Source organism: Aegilops tauschii, chromosome 7, assembly GCF_002575655.3.
Source record: "Aegilops tauschii subsp. strangulata cultivar AL8/78 chromosome 7, Aet v6.0, whole genome shotgun sequence".
NCBI lineage: Eukaryota > Viridiplantae > Streptophyta > Magnoliopsida > Poales > Poaceae > Aegilops > Aegilops tauschii.
This window is the reverse complement of record NC_053041.3, coordinates 65919578-65941454: the sequence shown is the minus strand read 5'-3', so window position 1 is coordinate 65941454 and position 21877 is coordinate 65919578.

Sequence of the window (21877 nt, the reverse complement as noted above, 5' to 3'; positions counted from 1 at the left end):
GAAAAGAATCCTACATTTTGATACACATCGAGCAGCTCCGTTTTTAAATTTGAACTTCTAGGTTTATTTTAATAGAACTTCTTCATTATTTGTCTTATTCTTTAGTAACCGGAAAAAATTGAGTTTTCAAATAAATATCAAACTGCTCTGCTTTTAACAATTGAACTTCTTAGTTTTCTTATATAGTAATAAGAAAAGACAGAGTTTTTAATATGCATTGAACTACTCAATTTTTTAAAATGGAACTTCTAGGTTTTAATCTTTAGTATTGGGGGAAAATGCCCAAAATGACATTGTTTTTGTTTTTGTTTTTTGAGCTTCTAAATCCTATGTTTTAATATACTTTGAACTTCTGTGTTATTTTAATCTGAACTTCACATTTTTTATTTTTTGAGTAAAGTGTTTGTTTTTTATTTTTAAATAAACATGATTTTGACTTTTTTATTTTTTACCATCATGGTCGATTCTTTAATTCTTTTTTTTAATTTCAACCTCTTAATTTTATTATTTAGTAACGAGAAAACATCTAAGTATTTTTAACCTTTGAACTTCTCTCTTATTTTACTTTGATCTTCTTAGATAAAAATATGGCTTTAAATAAGCAAACAAGTTTCTAGGTTTTTACCTTTGAACTTCTAGGTTTTTCGACCTTCTTGGTTATTTCAAATTGAACTTCTAGGATTTTCAAATTTGAACTTCTACGTTTTTTGACCTTCTCGGTTCTTCCATTTTTTCTAGTTTTCTTTAAATCCATTTTTATAAACTTTTTTTGAGTTGGTCCATTTTTATAAACTTTTTTTGAGTTGGTCTGTCATTTTTATAAACTTTTTTTGAGTTGGTCTGTTATTTTTAGAAACGAGGAAAATCTAACTTTTAAAAACTTTGGTTATTTTCTAGAAATGAGAAAATTCCAAAATTTTAATGTGCATCAAACTGCTCTGTCATTTTATTTTGACCTTCTTGGTTTTATTTTTTTAGAAATAGAGAAAATCTATTTCTTTATATGTGTTGTCCCTTTTTATTTGATGGATTTCTTCTGTATTTGGCACACGTGAACTTCAAAACTTCTGAAACATGAACATGTGGAGAAAAAGTTCATTTTTGTCCCTGCATGATTGATGTTTCAAGTTGATATATGAAAAATCCCTCAGGCAGTACGATAGCTGTAGTTGTACCACTTTTGGCGACACCAGGCTCAATTTGTTTTACTTAAATTTTGCGCTGCTTTGTTATTTTATTTGAAGTTCTGCGTTTTAACAATAACAGAGTACTTATACGTTTATAAAAGAAAGGATTTTTCTATTTCTAAAAAGAATGAAAACTAAGCACACGCTCACCTCCACGCACATGGCCAATTAATTTTATTCTCTGGACACCAGTAATTTTTTTTCTTTGACCAGCCTCAAACATTTTGTTCGACCTGCCTGGAGTTATTTTCGTCATATCTGAACTTCGAAAAATGAAAACATAGATGATTGTATCTCACGTACTGTCAAACAAACAAAAAAGATGAATGTGCCTCACGGAGAGCACAACTGAGCATTGCGGCCAGTGCATAACACACATCGCACGCGCACTGAGCGGAGGGCCGCCGGCTTGAGCGTAAGATGCAGCAGAACATGGGTTGCCGGAGTTCTCGCCGTAGGCAGGAGCAGGACAGGGGTCTCCAAGCACGCATCTGTCTCATCACCCTCAGAATCCCTTTTTTTTGTCTTCACCAGAATGGAGCCCGGTGTCGCCGGCGAGGATCTCACGGCCGCGAGGTGGAGGGAGCTTGAGGAGGACCGGAACGGGTGGGCGTGCTGCAAGAAGTGGTTGCAGCACGAGGGCATGGGGCCGCTGGCAAAAAGACAAGAAGTTCAGAGCGGCAGGGCTGTAAGGTCAACTCCTCCATAGCTGCGCTTAGAAGCTGGAATCGGCGGCGAGTTATGGTTGGACAGGGTGCAGAGGCATCGCAGCAGGAAGTCGGAGTAGCAGGAGATATCCATGGCATCAAGGGATAGGCGACGGGAACTGGGGACGGTTGGAGGAGACTGACGGCGCAAGATCTTGGAGGCTGGAGGCGGCACGGGATGCTGGTGGGGGGACGACCCTGGTTCCTGTTTGGGGCCCGACGATGCGAGGGGCGGCGGGTGGTGCGCCCTGGCCGGGGGTGGGCTGCGGTGGGTGGCGCGCTGGGGCCCGGCGATGCGTGGGGCGGCAGGTGGTGCGCTGGGGCCCGGCGATGCGCGGGGCGGCAGGTGGTGCGATGTGGCCGGGGGTGGGCGGCGGCGGGTGGCGCGCTGAGTCCTGGGGTGGGCGGCGGCGGGTGGCGCGCTGGGGCCGCGGGTGGGCGGCGGCGGGAGGCGTGCTGGGGCCGGCGGTGGGCGGCGGCGAGCGGCGCGCTGGGGCCAGCGGTGGGCGGCGGCGGGCGGCGCCGGCAGCGAGAGGATTTGGGCAGAGAGTGGTGCGATGCGCGAGGTGGGGGTTGTTGGGAATGTCATGATCTGGTGAGAGGGCCGGTCAGAATGGTTGGATGGATCGGCCAGGTCTCTTGTTTTTTTTTTTGTTTTAGGATCTCGGGAACATGTGTCGGGCCCTTATAGACTGACTGTGATCGTTCTAATCCTGGGATTAGAATAGTGCTGTCCTACGAGCAGTGGTAGTTACCATCATTTGCGTTTTGTATGTTGTATGTAGTATCTATCAAAACGAAGAGTATGTATGTGTAGTATATAGTATCTATCAATGATTAGGTACTATATATACTAATTTTTGGGTAGTACCTACCATATTTTGAGAATGCTCTTTTTTATGTATAAATATGTACGTATTTAACAAATATAACAAAACCTATGCACTCATATGCAATTTTTTCATGTAACTTGCTTTGAAATATCTTAGATATAATATATATGAATATAATTAAAATAATAAAATAGTATATATAGTACCACATGGTAGTATATGAGATATGTGGGGTAACTACCACCGGGTGGTAGGATGGGTATATACTAGCAAAAGGGCCCGTGCGTTGCAATGGGAAAAAATATCATATGTTCAAGATTTTAGCAATCCAATCACCGACTTGCATATGTCCAGTTCATTCAAGCACTGGCTCTTCTGCCATGACCTCTAAGCTCATCATGGCTTCACTGTGAAGTTGAGAGAGTATCCATATCAACACATATGCCAGATTATTGCTATATCTCAGCCTTAGTCTTTTTAATTTTGAAGAGGCTTGTTGATTGTCTATTTGGGGATATATATGAATTGATGGGATCATATGTAAATTTGCGAAGTGGTACGCATTTTTTGGAGTAGATGATACTTCTAATTAATAAAGAATTTTTTATGGTATCGAAAGCTGGCCAATGACCCAATAAAGAGAATAGTAAAATCGATGTGGCTGAATCATCTTCTAAAAAAAGGGATGTGGCTGAATCATAGGCAGCCCGTGGCACTGAAATAAAAGGTCGCTTTCCCCTAAAAAATGAAATAAAAAACATTCTTTCTATAAAAAAGGCAGCTTGTAATGCGCCCAAGCAAGGAGAGGCCGAGCTCTTCCCCGTGATGCCATCTCCGCCGCCTTCCTCTCGGCTCCAGCCGGCGAGCCCAACTGTCCGCTATAACCTCGCGTCGCCGCCCTTCTCTATGCATTCTCCCTTCCCTTCCTCCCTCTCCATGGTCCCCTTGTTCTCCCATATCTCTCCTCTCTCATCTCTCTCTCTTCCCTGTTGTTCCTTATCCCTACTGCTCCTGTACAATGCAGCGATTTGATGGGTAAAGAAGCGTGTCTATCGATTGGAGAATAATTTTATATGATCGGTGATTGATGTAAAAAAATCCTATTCGGTGAGTGCTCTCCCTTGTCCAGCCCGCTCGGGTGCCCATCGCATTTGCATCTGACTGTAGACAACGATTCCATGAGCCCTCTCGCACGGACGACGGGTGTCGTCTGACCCCCACACGCATCGTTGTTTGAACTCCGATATTATCTTTCTTCTTAACCGCCCTCATCCTCGTCTCTCCCCCATGCCTTTTCTCCCCACACTCTTGATTCTCTCTTCCTTCTCTCCCCTTTTCCCTGTCCAGCGGGGAACTACCACCGTGCGTAGCACTCCCAGTCCCCCCTCAACGGTCGCCACTGCTTCAAGACCTTCCCCGTAGGCTCTCATTCCAGATCGGATCGGATCGAGGCCACCACCGAGCCTCCCGAGCGCCTCCTTTCTCCTTCTTCCTCCACCATATTTCTTTTTCGGTTGGCCATGAGCCAGCCAGCAGGGGAGCCTAGCCGCTGCCTTCCTGGTCGCTGGAAGCCGGCACCCGTCCCGTCGTCCCCCCTTCGACCGACACCGATAGAGCTGCCATCGACCGTCCCGAGCCGTCCCGCGCGGGGGGGGGGGGTGTCTCTGCTTGCCATCGACCGTCCCAGGCCATCCCTCGCGGGCGGGACGCCTGTGTCTCGGCCAATTATTTGGTATTCCCAAGGTTTTCCATCTGAGTCGAGGGATTTGTAACCCCCCCTCCCTGCGTTGCAACGAAAGAAAATAAACACACATACTTCTAGTACAATATAAGCACAACTTAAGATCCCTCCACAGGTTCATCTTATATATTTCAACATTGGCCACATCCGTGTTGTCGCTTATCCTCTTTCCTGCCAACCATGGTCGTGGTGTCCACCTGATCGCAATGTGTCTGAACGTGGCCAATCCCAAGGTGATGGTCCCGGCCACTACCTAAACGCTAAATCCATACACACTTTCCGTTGAACAACATCGTCGCAAGTGAATGTCTAACAATTCTAACCTAATATCGTCGAGCTGGACATGCCCTTCCCGAGCCACGGCCTGCACCTAGTACATATACCATCTCTCATACGCCCATTCACTTTTAAATTGTATATTTGTTTTTGAAAATGCATCGGCATTCTTTTTGAAATACATAAATATTTTTTAAATCACATGAATTTCTTTAATTACAAAATATTAGTAAGCATGTGAACACTTCTTAGATTTTTTGTTGCGAATAGAACACTTCTTAGAATTACATGAACAAACTTTTCTTGATAAAAAGGTGAACAAATTTCAATTGGTGTGAGCATTATTTTGATATATGAACACTATTCTTAAAACTACATAACATTCTAAAATTCATGAACGATTTTTAAAAACTACTCCCTCCGTCCGAAAATACTTGTCGGAGAAATAAATATATCTAGACGTATTTTAGTTCTAGATACATCCATTTTTATCCATTTCTCCGACAAGTATTTTCGGACGGAGGGAGTACATGGCATTTTTCTAAAGGCATGAGCACATAAAATTAGAACATGCTTAAATTGGATTTTAGATGTGTGGCAAGTGATCAGATTACACGTCTGCACGTCTAATTTTTTTTCTTGCTATAGTGAACGGGAGGAGAGCTATTCTCAATGATTTACTCTAGTTGTGCCCTGAGCCTGTGCAATTTTCTCGTTCGTCACTACGTGGCTCAGTAAGGAAAAAAAGGGCACTACGTGGAGTGCTACACGAAGGATATTTTGCTTTGACTGGTCAAAGCCCATCGCCAAGCGAAGCAAACCGTACAGCGCCGGAGCATTGCGCGACTGCCGGCGTCCTCGCCGCGCACGATAGTTGGGCTTGATTTGCTGTGCCAGCTCATGGGCTTCGTTCGCTAGGCCTATTCTGGGTATGGAAGGAAACTGAAACTGTGACAACGAAAACTGGACCGACAAAATTTAGTACCACCTCGTGTATATGTTTTAAATTCAAACTAAAAGTGTAAATTCATGGAAAGAAACGTATTGTGACGACAAACCCGACAAAGTCAATCCGTGCTTTATTATTAGGGAAAGATGCATAACGTGTACAATATGTAGTATCGTAAAATACCAGCAAACAAAAAAAAATTTAAATGGAAAACACAAAATTAAAGGAAAAATAAAAAATAAAACCAAAACCCCCTCAAATATTGTAGTACCGGTTGGTGTTACGAACCGGTACTAAAGGGCTCCCCGCCCCTGGCGCTGACTCGTGCCACGTGGGTGCACTTTAGTGCCGGTTCGTGCCGAACCGGTGCTAAAGGGGGGCACCTTTAGTCCCCCTCTTTAATGCCGGTTGCGGAACCGGCACTAAAGGCCCTTACGAACCGGTGATACATCCCGGTTTTGCACTAGTGCCTTTCATGTCGGCTGAAATTGGCGGACGGAACAAAGGGAAAGGATCACTAGTAGAAAAAGGGTTAAATGTCAAGCACATTAGTGCCGGTTTGCTTTTGAGCCGGCACTAATGTGTGCATTAGTGCCGGTTCCAACAGCTAGCCAGCCACTTTCATTAGTACCGGTTCGTGGCCGACCTTTAGCACCGGTTCGTGCCACAGACCGGTACTAAAGTGAGTGGTGGCAGGATGTTGTCAGTCCGGGGCCCCTCCATCACCTTTAGTACCGGTTCATGGCACGAACCGGTGCTAAAGGTCGTCCTACATAAGCCCTTCGTCCACCCGAGCTCGCTCTGTTCTTCCCCTTTCCCCTCTCCTCTCTGTTCTTCCCGTCTTCCTCTCGAGCTCATCACAAAATTTGTCAAGATTTGAAGGCCTCCATCCATTCAAATGATCACAAAGGTTAGCAACTTTGTCCTTTCATCTCTCATTGCTAGATTAGCTCTTGGAATGCTTTGTATAGTGATTAATTTATGAGTTTAGTAATTTGGTAGAAAATATATGTGCTAGTATTTGATTTATATGCAATTTGTGGTCAAAACTAACACTTAGTTTGCATATGTAGGTGTGGTTTACTTAGTGCCTTCTAAATCTCCGTCGTAACCACAGTCGATCGCCCGCACTGTTCCGTCGCCGGCACCACCTTGTGGTGAGCCTCTTGTTCATGAATGTTTTACATTACCAAATTGATGTTTGTGTGATTTGGATATATAGTTACTCGTATAATTATCTTACCCGTACGTTGTTTGTTATACATAGTGCCATGGTTTTGCTATCCGTCCCCGTCGGCCCTCGTCCTTGTTATGATTCGGATGTGCTATATTCTCTTTTAAAACTAGTTGTTGCATTTCGTGTTTATGACAAATTATGCCCATCAAGTTGACATAGATATTTTTGTCTAGGAGGTTTGTGAACCGGAAATTCCAACCAACCCTATTGTCGAGAGGTTAAATTTAGTTGAAAGAGAAAACGAGTATTTGAAAGAAAAATTGAAAAGAATTGAGGGGGAGAAGATGGAATTGGAGTTGCATGTTGCCGATGTCGTCGATGATCACAAGATCAAGATGGAGAAAATGCGCTTGAAGATTAGAAAGATTAGAAAATATGCCATTGATAGTGAGGCTTGGTATCATTATGCTGTTGGATCAATTGTTACCTTAGTTGCGATCTTGATCGCATTTGTTGTTGCATTTAAATTCTTTAGTTACAGAGTTATTTGTTTGTTGCATTTAAGCCTTGTATGAACTTTATGTATGAACTTTATGTATGAACTTGTATTAATTTGGTCTATTCGGTGTTGTGTAATGAAGATGAGCCGACAATGGATGTACGATGACCTATGCCCTCCCGAGTTCATTAATGGCGTGCAAACTTTTCTGCTTGCGGTTGAGGAAAACAAGCGGGCGGATGGTTTTATGCCTTGTCCGTGTTTAGTCTGTAAGAATGATCACAATTACTCTACGTCAAGAACCATTCACGTCCACCTGTTTAAGTCCGGTTTCATGCCCCACTATAATGTTTGGACCAACCACGGAGAAAGAGGGGTTATGATGGAAGACAATGAAGAAGAAGAGGACGAAGATAGCTATCCTGGCCATGGGTTCCCTGAATACGATGATACAACAATGGGGGAAGAAGCTTAGCTGGCAATGCGGGAAGAAGCTGAAGAAGAGGCATCAGATGAGCCCGCTGATGATCTAGGTCGGGCCATTGCCGATGCAAAGAGAAACTGCGCAAGTGATTTGGAGAAGAAGAAGTTGCAGCGCATGTTAGAGGATCACAAGAAATTTTTGTACCCGAATTGCGAAGCTGACAAGAAAAAGTTGGGCACCACACTGGAATTGCTGCAATGGAAGGCAGAGAATGGTGTATCTGACAAGGGATTTGGAAAGTTGTTGGTAATGATAATAATATGCTTCCAAAGGACAACGAATTGCCCGAGAGTACGTACGAAGCAAAGAAGGTTGTCTGCCCTCTAGGGTTAGAGGTGCAGAAGATACATGCATGCCCTAATGACTGCATCCTCTACCGCGGTTAGTACGAGGATATGAACGCTTGCCTGGTATGCGGTGCATTGCGCTATAAGATCAGGCGCGATGACCCTGGTGATGTCGAGGGCGAGCGCCCCAGGAAGAAGATTCCTGCCAAGGTGATGTGGTATGCTCCTATAATACCACGGTTGAAACGTTTGTTCCAAAACAAAGAGCATGCCAAGGCGATGCGATGCACAGAGAAGACTGTAAGAAAGACGTAATGTTGAGAGTACCCGCTGATGGGTCGCAGTGGAGAAAAATTGAGAGAAAGTATGGGAAGGAGTTTGCAGATGACGCAAGGAACGTATGGTTTGGTCTAAGCGCAGATGGCATTAATCCTTTTGGGGAGCAGAGCAGCAACCATAGCACCTGGCATGTGACTCTATGTTTGTATAACCTTCCTCCTTGGTTGTGCATGAAGCGGAAGTTTATTATGATGCCAATGCTCATCCTAGGCCTAAGCAACCCGGCAACGACATTGATGTGTACCTAAGGCCATTAGTTGAAGAACTCTTACAGATGTGGAATGGAACAGGTGTACGTGCGTGGGATGAGCACATGGGGGAAGAATTTGACCTAAAGGCGTTGCTGTTCGTGACCATCAATGATTGGCCTGCTCTCAGTAACCTTTTAGGACAGACAAACAAGGGATACCGCGGATGCACGCACTGTTTGGATGATACCGACAGTATATATTTGGAGAATTGTAGGAAGAATGTGTACCTGGGACATCGTCGATTTCTTCCGAGCAGGCATCCCGTAAGAAAGAAAGGCAAGCATTTCAAAGGTGAGGCGGATCACCGGACGAACCCTCAGCACCGTACTGGTGCTGATGTACATGATATGGTCAAGGATTTGAAGGTAATCTTTGGAAAGGGTCCTGGCGGACAACCTGTTCCAAAGGACGCTGACGGACACGCACCCATGTGGAAAAAGAAATCTATATTCTGGGACCTGCCCTATTGGAAAGACCTAGAGGTCCGCTCCGCAATCGACGTGATGCACGTGACGAAGAATCTTTGCATGACCCTGCTTGGCTTCTTGGGCGTGTATGGGAAGACAAAAGATGCACCTGAGGCATGGGAGGACCAGCAAGGTATGCATGGAAAAGAGGGCATACATCAGGGGCATGCCAGCTACGCTCTTACCAAAGAAGAGAAGGAAATCTTCTTTGAATGCCTACTCAGTATTAAGGTACCGTCTGGCTTCTCGTCGAATATAAAGGGAATAATAAACATGGCAGAGAAAAGTTCCAGAACCTAAAGTCTCATGACTGCCACGTGATTATGACGCAACTGCTTCCGGTTGCATTGAGGGGGCTTCTACCGGATAATGTTCAATTAGCCATTGTGAAGCTATGTGCATTCCTCAATGCAATCTCTCAGAAGGTAATCGATCTAGAAATCATACCAAGGTTAGAGAATGATTTGGTGCAATGTCTTGTCAGTTTCGAGTTGGTGTTCCCACCATCCTTCTTCAACATCATGACGCACGTCCTAGTTCACCTATGCGAAGAGATTAGCGTTTTGGGTCCTGTATTTCTACACAATATGTTCCCCTTTGAGAGGTTCATGGGAGTCTTAAAGAAATATTTTCATAACCATGCTAGGCCAGAAGGAAGCATCTCCAAGGTCCATGAAAATGAGGAGGTCATTGAGTTTTTGTTGGGGAACGTAGTAATTTCAAAAAAATTCTACGCACACGCAAGATCATGGTGATGCATAGCAACGAGAGGGGAGAGTGTTGTCCACGTACCCTCGTAGACCGAAAGCGGAAGCGTTAACACAACGCGGTTGATGTAGTCGTACGTCTTCACGATCCGACCGATCAAGTACCGAACGCACGACACCTCCGAGTTCAGCACACGTTCAGCTCGATGACGTCCCTCGAACTCCGATCCAGCCGAGTGTTGAGGGAGAGTTTCGTCAGCACGATGGCGTGGTGACGATGATGATGTTCTACCGACGCAGGGCTTTGCCTAAGCTCCGCTACGATATTATCGAGGTGTAATATGGTGGAGGGGGGCACCGCACACGGCTAAAAGATTGTTGATCAATTGTGTGTCTAGAGGTGCCCCCCTGCCCCCGTATATAAAGGTGCAAGGGGGAGGCCGCCGGCCTAGGAGGTAGAGGCGCGCCAGGAGGAGTCCTACTCCTACCGGGAGTAGGACTCCCCCCCTTTCCATGTTGGACTAGGAGTGGAAGGGGGAAGAGGTGGAGGGGAGGAAGGAAGGGGGGGCGCCGCCCCCCTCTCCTTGTCCTATTCGGACTGGGGGGAAGGGGGGCGCGGCCCTACCCTAGCCTCCTCTCCTCTCTTCCACCTACGCCAATAAGGCCCATTAAGTTACCGGGGGGTTCCGGTAACCTCCCGGTACTCCGGAAAAATCCCGATTTCACCCGGAACACTTCCGATGTCCAAACATAGGCTTCCAATATATCAATCTTTATGTCTCGACCATTTCGAGACTCCTCGTCATGTCCTTCATCACATCCGGGACTCCGAACAACCTTCGGTACATCAAAACATATAAACTCATAATATAACTGTCATCGTAACGTTAAGCGTGCGGACCCTACGGGTTCGAGAACTATGTAGACATGACCGAGACACCTCTCCGGTCAATAACCAATAGCGGAACCTGGATGCTCATATTGGTTCCTACATATTCTACGAAGATCTTTATCGGTCAGACCGCATAACAACATACGTTGTTCCCTTTGTCATCGGTATGTTACTTGCCCGAGATTCGATCGTCGGTATCTCGATACCTAGTTCAATCTCATTACCGGCAAGTCTCTTTACTCGTTCCGTAATACATCATCCCGCAACTAACTCATTAGTTACAATGCTTGCAAGGCTTATAGTGACGTGCATTACCGAGTGGGCCTAGAGATACCTCTCCGACAATCAGAGTGACAAATCCTAATCTCGAAATACGCCAACCCAACAAGTACCTTTGGAGACACCTGTAGAGCACCTTTATAATCACCCAGTTACGTTGTGACGTTTGGTAGCACACAAAGTGTTCCTCCGGTAAACGGGGGTTTCATAATCTCATAGTCATAGGAACATGTATAAGTCATGAAGAAAGCAATAGCTACATACTAAACGATCGAGTGCTAAGCTAACGGAATGGGTCAAGTCAATCACGTCATTCTCCTAATGAGGTGATCCCATTAATCAAATGACAACTCATGTCTATGGCTAGGAAACATAACCATCTTTGATTAACGAGCTAGTCATGTAGAGGCATACTACTGACACTCTGTTTGTCTATGTATTCACACATGTATTATGTTTCTGGTTAATACAATTCTAGCATGAATAATAAACATTTATGATGATATAAGGAAATAAATAATACTTTATTATTGCCTCTAGGCATATTTCCTTCAGTCTCCCACTTGCACTAGAGTCAATAATCTAGATTACACAGTAATGATTCTTACACCCATGGAGTCTTGGTGCTGATCATGTTTTGCTCGTGGAAGAGGCTTAGTCAACGGGTCTGCAACATTCAGATCCGTATGTATCTTGCAAATTTCTATGTCTCCCACCTGGACTAAATCCCGGATGGAATTGAAGCGTCTTTTGATGTGCTTGGTTCTTTTGTGAAATCTGGATTCCTTTGCTAAGGCTATTGCACCATTATTGTCACAAAAGATTTTCATTGGTCCCGATGCACTAGGTATGACACCTAGATCGGACATGAACTCCTTCATCCAGACTCCTTCATTTGCTGCTTCCGAAGCAGCTATGTACTCCGCTTCACACGTAGATCCCGCCACGACAGTTTGCTTAGAACTGCACCAACTGACAGCTGCACCGTTCAATGTAAATACGTATCCGGTTTGCGATTTAGAATCGTCCGGATCAGTGTCAAAGCTTGCATCAACGTAACCATTTACGATGAGCTCTTTGTCACCTCCATAAACGATAAACATATCCTTGGTCCTTTTCAGGTATTTCAGGATGTTCTTGACCGCTGTCCAGTGATCCACTCCTGGATTACTTTGGTACCTCCCTGCTAAACTTATAGCAAGGCACACATCAGGTCTGGTACACAGCATTGCATACATGATAGAGCCTATGGCTGAAGCATAGGGAACATCTTTCATCTTCTTTCTATCTTCTGCAGTGGTCGGGCATCGAGTCTTACTCAATCTCACACCTTGTAGTACAGGCAAGAACCCTTTCTTTGCTTGATCCATTTTGAACTTCTTCAAAACTTTGTCAAGGTATGTGCTTTGTGAAAGTCCAATTAAGCGTCTTGATCTATCTCTATAGATGTTGATGCCTAATATATATGCAGCTTCACCGAGGTCTTTCATTGAAAAACTCTTATTCAAGTATCCCTTTATGCTATCCAGAAATTTTATATCATTTCCAATCAGCAATATGTCATCCACATATAATATCAGAAATGCTACTGAGCTCCCACTCACTTTCTTGTAAATACAGGCTTCACCAAAAGTCTGTATAAAACCAAATGCTTTGATCACACTATCAAAGCGTTTATTCCAACTCCGAGAGGCTTGCACCAGTCCATAAATGGATCGCTGGAGCTTGCACACTTTATTAGCTCCCATTGGATCGACAAAACCTTCCGGTTGCATCATATACAACTCTTCTTCCAGAAATCCATTCAGGAATGCAGTTTTGACATCCATTTGCCAAATTTCATAATCATAAAATGCGGCAATTGCTAACATGATTCGGACAGACTTAAGCATCGCTACGGGTGAGAAGGTCTCATCGTAGTCAATCCCTTGAACTTGTCGAAAACCTTTCGCAACAAGTCGAGCTTTATAGACAGTAACATTACCGTCAGCGTCAGTCTTCTTCTTGAAGATCCATTTATTTTCAATGGCTTGCCGATCATCGGGCAAGTCAACCAAAGTCCATACTTTGTTCTCATACATGGATCCCATCTCGGATTTCATGGCCTCAAGCCATTTTGCGGAATCTGGGCTCACCATCGCTTCTTCATAGTTCGTAGGTTCGTCATGGTCTAGTAACATAACCTCCAGAACAGGATTACCGTACCACTCTGGTGCGGATCTTAATCTGGTTGACCTACGAGGTTCAGTAATAACTTGATCTGAAGTTTCATGATCATTATCATTAACTTCCCCACTAATTGGCGTAGGTGTCGCAGAAACTGGTTTCTGTGATGATCTACTTTCCAATAAGGGAGCAGGTACAGTTACCTCATCAAGTTCTACTTTCCTCCCACTCACTTCTTTCGAGAGAAACTCCTTCTCTAGAAAGGATCCATTCTTAGCGACGAATGTCTTGCCTTCGGATCTGTGATAGAAGGTGTACCCAACAGTCTCCTTTGGGTATCCTATGAAGACACATTTCTCCGATTTAGGTTCGAGCTTATCAGGTTGAAGTTTCTTCACATAAGCATCGCAACCCCAAACTTTAAGATACGACAACTTTGGTTTCTTGCCAAACCATAGTTCATAAGGTGTCGTTTTAACGGATTTTGATGGTGCCCTATTTAGAGTGAATGCAGCCGTCTCTAAAGCATAACCCCAAAACGATAGCGGTAAATCAGTTAGAGACATCATAGATCGCACCATATCTAGTAAAATACGATTACGACGTTCGGACACACCATTACGCTGTGGTGTTCCGGGTGGCGTGAATTGCGAAACAATTCCGCATTGTTTCAAATGTAGGCCAAACTCGTAACTCAAATATTCTCCTCCACGATCTGATCGTAGAAACTTTATTTTCTTGTTACGATGATTTTCAACTTCGCTCTGAAATTCTTTGAACTTTTCAAATGTTTCAGACTTATGTTTCATTAAGTAGATATACCCATATCTGCTCAAATCATCTTTGAAGGTGAGAAAATAACGATATCCACCACGAGCCTCAATATTCATCGGACCACATACATCTGTATGTATGATTTCCAATAAATCTGTTGCTCTCTCCATAGTTCCGGAGAACGGTGTTTTAGTCATCTTGCCCATGAGGCACGGTTCGCAAGTACCAAGTGATTCATAATCAAGTGATTCCAAAAGTCCATCAGTATGGAGTTTCTTCATGCGCTTTACACCGATATGACCTAAACGGCAGTGCCACAAATAAGTTGCACTATCATTATCAACTCTGCATCTTTTGGCTTCGACATTATGAATATGTGTGTCACTACTATCGAGATTCATTAAAAATAGACCACTCTTCAAGGGTGCATGACCATAAAAGATATTATTCATTTAAATAGAACAACCATAATTCTCTGATTTAAATGAATAACCGTCTCGCGTTAAACAAGATCCAGATATAATGTTCCTGCTCAACGCTGGCACCAAATAACAATTATTTAGGTCTAAAACTAATCCCGAAGGTAGATGTAGAGGTAGCGTGCCGACCGCGATCACATCGACTTTGGAACCATTTCCCACGCGCATCGTCACCTCGTCCTTAGCCAATCTTCGCTTAATCCGTAGCCCCTGTTTCGAGTTGCAAATATTAGCAATAGAACCAGTATCAAATACCCAGGTGCTACTGCGAGCATTAGTAAGGTACACATCAATAACATGTATATCACATATACCTTTGTTAACCTTGCCATCCTTCTTATCCGCCAAATACTTGGGGCAGTTCCGCTTCCAGTGACCAGTCTGCTTGCAGTAGAAGCACTCGGTTTCAGGCTTAGGTCCAGACTTGGGTTTCTTCTCCTGAACAGAAACTTGCTTGCTGTTCTTCTTGAAATTCCCCTTCTTCTTCCCTTTGCCCTTTTTCTTGAAACTAGTGGTCTTACTGACCATCAACACTTGATGCTCCTTTTTGATTTCTACCTCCGCTGCCTTTAGCATTGCGAAGAGCTCGGGAATTGTCTTATTCATCCCTTGCATGTTATAGTTCATCACGAAGCTCTTGTAGCTTGGTGGCAGTGATTGAAGAATTCTGTCAATGACGCTATCATCCGGAAGATTAACTCCCAGTTGAATCAAGTGATTATTATACCCAGACATTTTGAGTATATGCTCACTGACAGAACTATTCTCTTCCATCTTGCAGCTATAGAACTTATTGGAGACTTCATATCTCTCAATCCGGGCATTTGATTGAAATATTAACTTCAACTCCTGGAACATCTCATATGCTCCATGACGTTCAAAACGTCGTTGAAGACCCGGTTCTAAGCCGTAAAGCATGGCACACTGAACTATCGAGTAGTCATCAGCTTTGCTCTGCCAGACGTTCATAACTTCTGGTGTTGCTCTTGCAGGAGGCCTGGCACCTAGCGGTGCTTCCAGGACGTAATTCTTCTGTGCAGCAATGAGGATAATCCTCAAGGTACGGACCCAGTCCGTGTAATTGCTACCATCATCTTTCAACTTTGCTTTCTCAAGGAACGCATTAAAATTCAACGGAACAACAGCACGGGCCATTTATCTACAATTAACATAGATGAGCAAGATACTATCAGGTACTAAGTTCATGATAAATGTAAGTTCAATTAATCATATTACTTAATAACTCCCACTTTGATAGACATCTCTCTAATCCTCTAAGTGATCACGTGATCCATATCAACTAAACCATAACTGATCATCACGTGAAATGGAGTAGCTTTCAATGGTGAATATCACTATGCTGATCATATCTACTATATGATTCACGCTCGACCTTTCGGTCTTAGTGTTCCGAGGCCATATCTGCATATGCTAGGCTCGTCAATTTTAACCTGAGTATTCTGCGTATGCAAAACTGGCTTGCACCCGTTGTAGATGGACGTAGAGCTTAGCACACCCGATCATCACGTGGTGTCTGGGCACGACGAACTTTAGCAACGGTGCATACTCAGGGAGAACACTTTTATCTTGAAATTTAGAGAGATATCATCTTATAATGCTACCATCAATCAAAGCAAGATAAGATGCATAAAAGATAAACATCACATGCAATCAATATAAGTGAAATGATATGGCCATCATCATCTTGTGCTTGTGATCTCCATCTCCGAAGCACCGTCATGATCACCATCGTCACCGGTGCGACACCTTGATCTCCATCATAGTATCGTTGTCGTCTCGCCAACTATTGCTTTTACGACTATCGCTACCTCTTAGTGATAAAGTAAAACAATTACATGGCGATTGCATTGCATACAATAAAGCGACAACCATATGGCTCCTGCCAGTTGCCGATAACTCGGTTACAAAACATGATCATCTCATACAATAAAATATAGCATCATGTCTTGACCATATCACATCACAACATGCCCTGCAAAAAGAAGTTAGACGTCCTCTACTTTGTTGTTGCAAGTTTTACGTGGCTGCTACGGGCTTAGCAAGAACCGTTCTTACCTACGCATCAAAACCACAACGATAGTTTGTCAAGTTGGTGCTGTTTTAACCTTCGCAAGGACCGGGCGTAGCCACACTCGGTTCAACTAAAGTGAGAGAGACAGACACCCGCCAGTCACCTTTCAGCAACGAGTGCTCGCAACGGTGAAACCAGTCTTGCGTAAGCGTACGCGTAATGTCGGTCCGGGCCACTTCATCTCACAATACCGCTGAACCAAAGTATGACATGCTGGTAAGCAGTATGACTTATATCGCCCACAACTCACTTGTTGGAAATATGCCCTAGAGGCAATAATAAATGGTTATTATTATATTTCTTTGTTCACGATAATTGTCTATTGTTCATGCTATAATTGTTTTATCCGGAAATCGTAATACATGTGTGAATACATAGACCACAACGTGTCCCTAGTAAGCCTCTAGTTGACTAGCTCGTTGATCAACAGATAGTCATGGTTTCCTGACTATGGACATTGGATGTCGTTGATAACAGGATCACATCATTAGGAGAATGATGTGATGTACAAGACCCAATCCTAAGCATAGCACAAAGATCGTGTAGTTCGTTTGCTAGAGCTTTTCCAATGTCAAGTATCATTTCCTTAGACCATGAGATCGTGCAACTCCCGGATGCCGTAGGAGTGCTTTGGGTGTGCCAAACGTCACAACATAACTGGGTGACTATAAAGGTGCACTACAGGTATCTCCGAAAGTGTCTGTTGGGTTGGCACAGATCGATACTGGGATTTGTCACTCCGTATGACGGAGAGGTATCTCTGGGCCCACTCGGTAATGCATCATCATAATGAGATCAATGTGACTAAGGTGTTAGTCACGGGATCATGCATTACGGTACGAGTAAAGTGACTTGCCGGTAACGAGATTGAACAAGGTATTGGGATACCGACGATCGAATCTCGGGCAAGTAACGTACCGATTGACAAAGGGAATTGTATACGGGATTGATTGAATCCTCGACATCGTGGTTCATCCGATGAGATCATCGTGGAAAATGTGGGAGCCAACATGGGTATCCAGATCCCGCTGTTGGTTATTGACTGGAGAGGCGTCTCGGTCATGTCTGCATGTCTCCCGAACCCGTAGGGTCTACACACTTAAGGTTCAGTGACGCTAGGGTTGTAGAGATATTACTATGCGGAAACCCGAAAGTTGTTCGGAGTCCCAGATGAGATCCCGGACGTCACGAGGAGTTCCGGAATGGTCCGGAGGTGAAGAATTATATATAGGAAGTCCAGTTTCGGCCACCGGGAAAATTTCAGGGGTTATCGGTATTGTACCGGGACCACCGGAAGGGTCCCGGGGGTCCACCGGGTGGGGCCACCTATCCCGGAGGGCCCCATGGGCTGAAGTGGGATGGGAATCAGCCCTTAGTGGGCTGGGGCGCCCCCCTTTGGGCCTCCCCCTGTGCCTAGGGTTGGAAACCCTAGGGGTGCGGGGGCGCCCCACTTGCCTTGGGGGGCAAGCCACCCCCTTGGCCGCCGCCCCCCCTCAGATGGGATCTCCAGGGTGGCCGGCGCCCCCCCAGGACCCCTATAAAAAGTGGGGGGGGGGGGGAGGGAGGGCAGCAAGACCACAGCCCCTGGCGCCTCCCTCTCCCCCTGCAACACCTCTCCCTCCCGCTTGCGCTTGGCGAAGCCCTGCCGGGATCCCCGCTACTTCCACCACCACGCCGTCGTGCTGCTGGATCTCCATCAACCTCTCCTTCCCCCTTGCTGGATCAAGAAGGAGGAGACGTCCCTGCTCCGTACGTGTGTTGAACGCGGAGGTGCCGTCCGTTCGGCACTCGGTCATCGGTGATTTGGATCACGGCGAGTATGACTCCATCAACCCCGTTCACTTGAACGCTTCCGCTCGCGATCTACAAGGGTATGTAGATGCACTCCTTTCCCCTCGTTTCTAGTATACTCCATAGATGGATCTTGGTGATGCGTAGGAAATTTTAAAATTCTGCTACGATCCCCAACAGTGGCATCATGAGCCAGGCCTATGCGTAGTTACTATGCACGAGTAGAACACAAAGCAGTTGTGGGCGTAGATGTTGTCAATTTTTCTTGCCACTACTAGTCTTATCTTGTTTCGGCGGTATTGTGCGATGAAGCGGCCCGGACCGACCTTACACGTACGCTTACGTGAGACAGGTTCCACTGACTGACATGCACTAGTTGCATAAGGTGGCTAGCGGGTGTCTGTCTCTCCCACTTTAGTCGGAACGGATTCGATGAAAAGGGTCCTTATGAAGGGTAAATAGAAATTGGCATATCACGTTGTGGTTTTACGTAGGTAAGAAACGTTCTTGCTAGAAACCTATAGAAGCCACGTAAAAACTTGCAACAACAATTAGAGGACGTCTAACTTGTTTTTGCAGCATGTGCCTTGTGATGTGATATGGCCAGAAGATGTGATGAATGATATATGTGATGTATGAGATTGATCATATTCTTGTAATAGGAATCACGACTTGCATGTCGATGAGTGTGACAACCGGCAGGAGCCATAGGAGTTGTCTTTATTTTTTGTATGACCTGCGTGTCATTGAATAACGCCATGTAAATTACTTTACTTTATTGCTAAACGCGTTAGCCATAGAAGTAGAAGTAATCGTTGGCGTGACAACTTCATGAAGACACGGTGATGGAGATCATGGTGTCATGCCGGTGAAGAAGATGATCATGGCGCCCCGAAGATGGAGATCAAAGGAGCAAAATGATATTGGCCATATCATGTCACTATTTGATTACATGTGATGTTTATCATGTTTTGCATCTTATTTGCTTAGAACGACGGTAGTAAGTAAGATGCTCCCTTATAATAATTTCAAGAAAGTGTTCCCCCTAACTGTGCACCGTTGCGAAGGTTCGTTGTTTCGAAGCACCACATGATGATCGGGTGTGATAGATTCTAACGTTCGCATACAACGGGTGTTGACGAGCCTAGCATGTACAGACATGGCCTCGGAACACACGCAATACACTTAGGTTGACTTGACGAGCCTAGCATGTACAGACATGGCCTTAGAACACGGAAGACCGAAAGGTCGAGCATGAGTCGTATAGAAGATACGATCAACATGGAGATGTTCACCGATCTTGACTAGTCCGTCTCACGTGATGATCGGACACGGCCTAGTTAACTCGGATCATGTTTCACTTAGATGACTAGAGGGATGTCTATCTGAGTGGGAGTTCATTGAATAATTTGATTAGATGAACTTAATTATCATGAACTTAGTCTAAAATCTTTACAATATGTCTTGTAGATCAAATGGCCCACGTTGTCCTCAACTTCAACGCGTTCCTAGAGAAAACCAAGCTGAAAGATGATGGCAGCAACTACACGGACTGGGTCCGGAACATGAGGATCATCCTCAAAGCTGCCAAGAAAGATTATGTCCTAGAAGCACCACTAGGTGAAGCACCCATCCCAGAAAACCAAGACGTTATGAACGCTTGGCAATCACGTGCTGATGATTACTCCCTTGTTCAGTGCGGCATGCTTTACAGCTTAGAACCGGGTCTCCAAAAGCGTTTTGAGAAACATGGAGCATATGAGATGTTCGAAGAGCTGAAAATGGTTTTCCAAGCTCATGCCCGGGTCGAGAGATATGAAGTCTCCGACAAGTTCTTCAGCTGTAAAATGGAGGAAAATAGTTCTGTTAGTGAGCACATACTCAGAATGTCTGGGTTACACAACCGCTTGTCTCGGCTGGGAGTTAATCTCCCGGATGACGCGGTCATTGACAGAATCCTTCAGTCGCTTCCACCGAGCTACAAGAGCTTTGTGATGAACTTCAATATGCAAGGGATGGAAAAGACCATTCCTGAGGTATATTCAATGCTGAAATCAGCGGAGGTGGAGACCAAAAAGGAACATCAAGTATTGATGGTGAATAAAACCACTAAGTTCAAGAAAGGCAAGGGTAAGAAGAACTTCAAGAAGGACGGCAAGGGAGTTGCCGCGCCCGGTAAGCCAGTTTCCGGGAAGAAGTCAAAGAATGGACCCAAGCCTGAGACTGAGTGCTTTTATTGCAAGGGAAGTGGTCACTGGAAGCGGAACTGCCCCAAATACTTAGCGGACAAGAAGGCCGGCAACACCAAAGGTATATGTGATATACATGTAATTGATGTGTACCTTACCAGTACTCGTAGTAGCTCCTGGGTATTTGATACCAGTGCGGTTGCTCATATTTGTAACTCAAAACAGGAACTGCGGAATAAGCGGAGACTGGCAAAGGACGAGGTGACGATGCGCGTCGGGAATGGTTCCAAGGTCGATGTGATCGCCGTCGGCACGCTGTCTCTACATTTACCTACGGGATTAGTTTTAAACCTCCATAATTGTTATTTAGTGCCAGCTTTGAGCATGAACATTGTATCTGGATCTCGTTTAATGCGAGATGGCTACTCATTTAAATCCGAGAATAATGGTTGTTCTATTTATATGAGAGATATGTTTTATGGTCATGCCCCGCTGGTCAATGGTTTATTCTTGATGAATCTCGAACGTGATGTTACACATATTCATAGTGTGAATACCAAAAGATGTAAAGTTGATAACAATAGTCCCACATACTTGTGGCACTGCCGCCTTGGTCACATTGGTGTCATACGCATGAAGAAGCTCCATGCAGATGGACTTTTGGAGTCTCTTGATTATGAATCATTTGACACGTGCGAACCATGCCTCATGGGTAAGATGACCAAAACTCCGTTCTCCGGAACAATGGAGCGAGCAACCAACTTATTGGAAATCATACATACCGATGTGTGCGGTCCAATGAGTGTTGAGGCTCGCGGAGGATATAGATATGGGTATGTCTCTCTAATGAAACACAAGTCTGAAACCTTTGAAAAGTTCATGGAATTTCAGAGTGAAGTTGAGAATCAACGTGACAGGAAAATAAAGTTCTTACGACCAGATCGTGGTGGAGAATATTTAAGTCACGAATTTGGTACGCACTTAAGGAAATGTGGAATCGTTTCACAACTCACGCCGCCTGGAACACCTCAGCGAAATGGTGTGTCCGAACGTCGTAATCGCACTCTATTGGATATGGTGCGATCTATGATGTCTCTTACCGATCTACCGCTCTCATTTTGGGGCTATGCTTTAGAGACTGCCGCATTCACTTTAAATAGGGCTCCGTCGAAATCCGTAGAGACGACACCGTATGAATTATGGTTAGGGAAGAAACCTAAGTTGTCGTTTCTAAAAGTTTGGGGATGCGATGCTTAGGTCAAGAAACTTCAACCTGAAAAGCTCGAACCCAAGTCGGAAAAATGCGTCTTC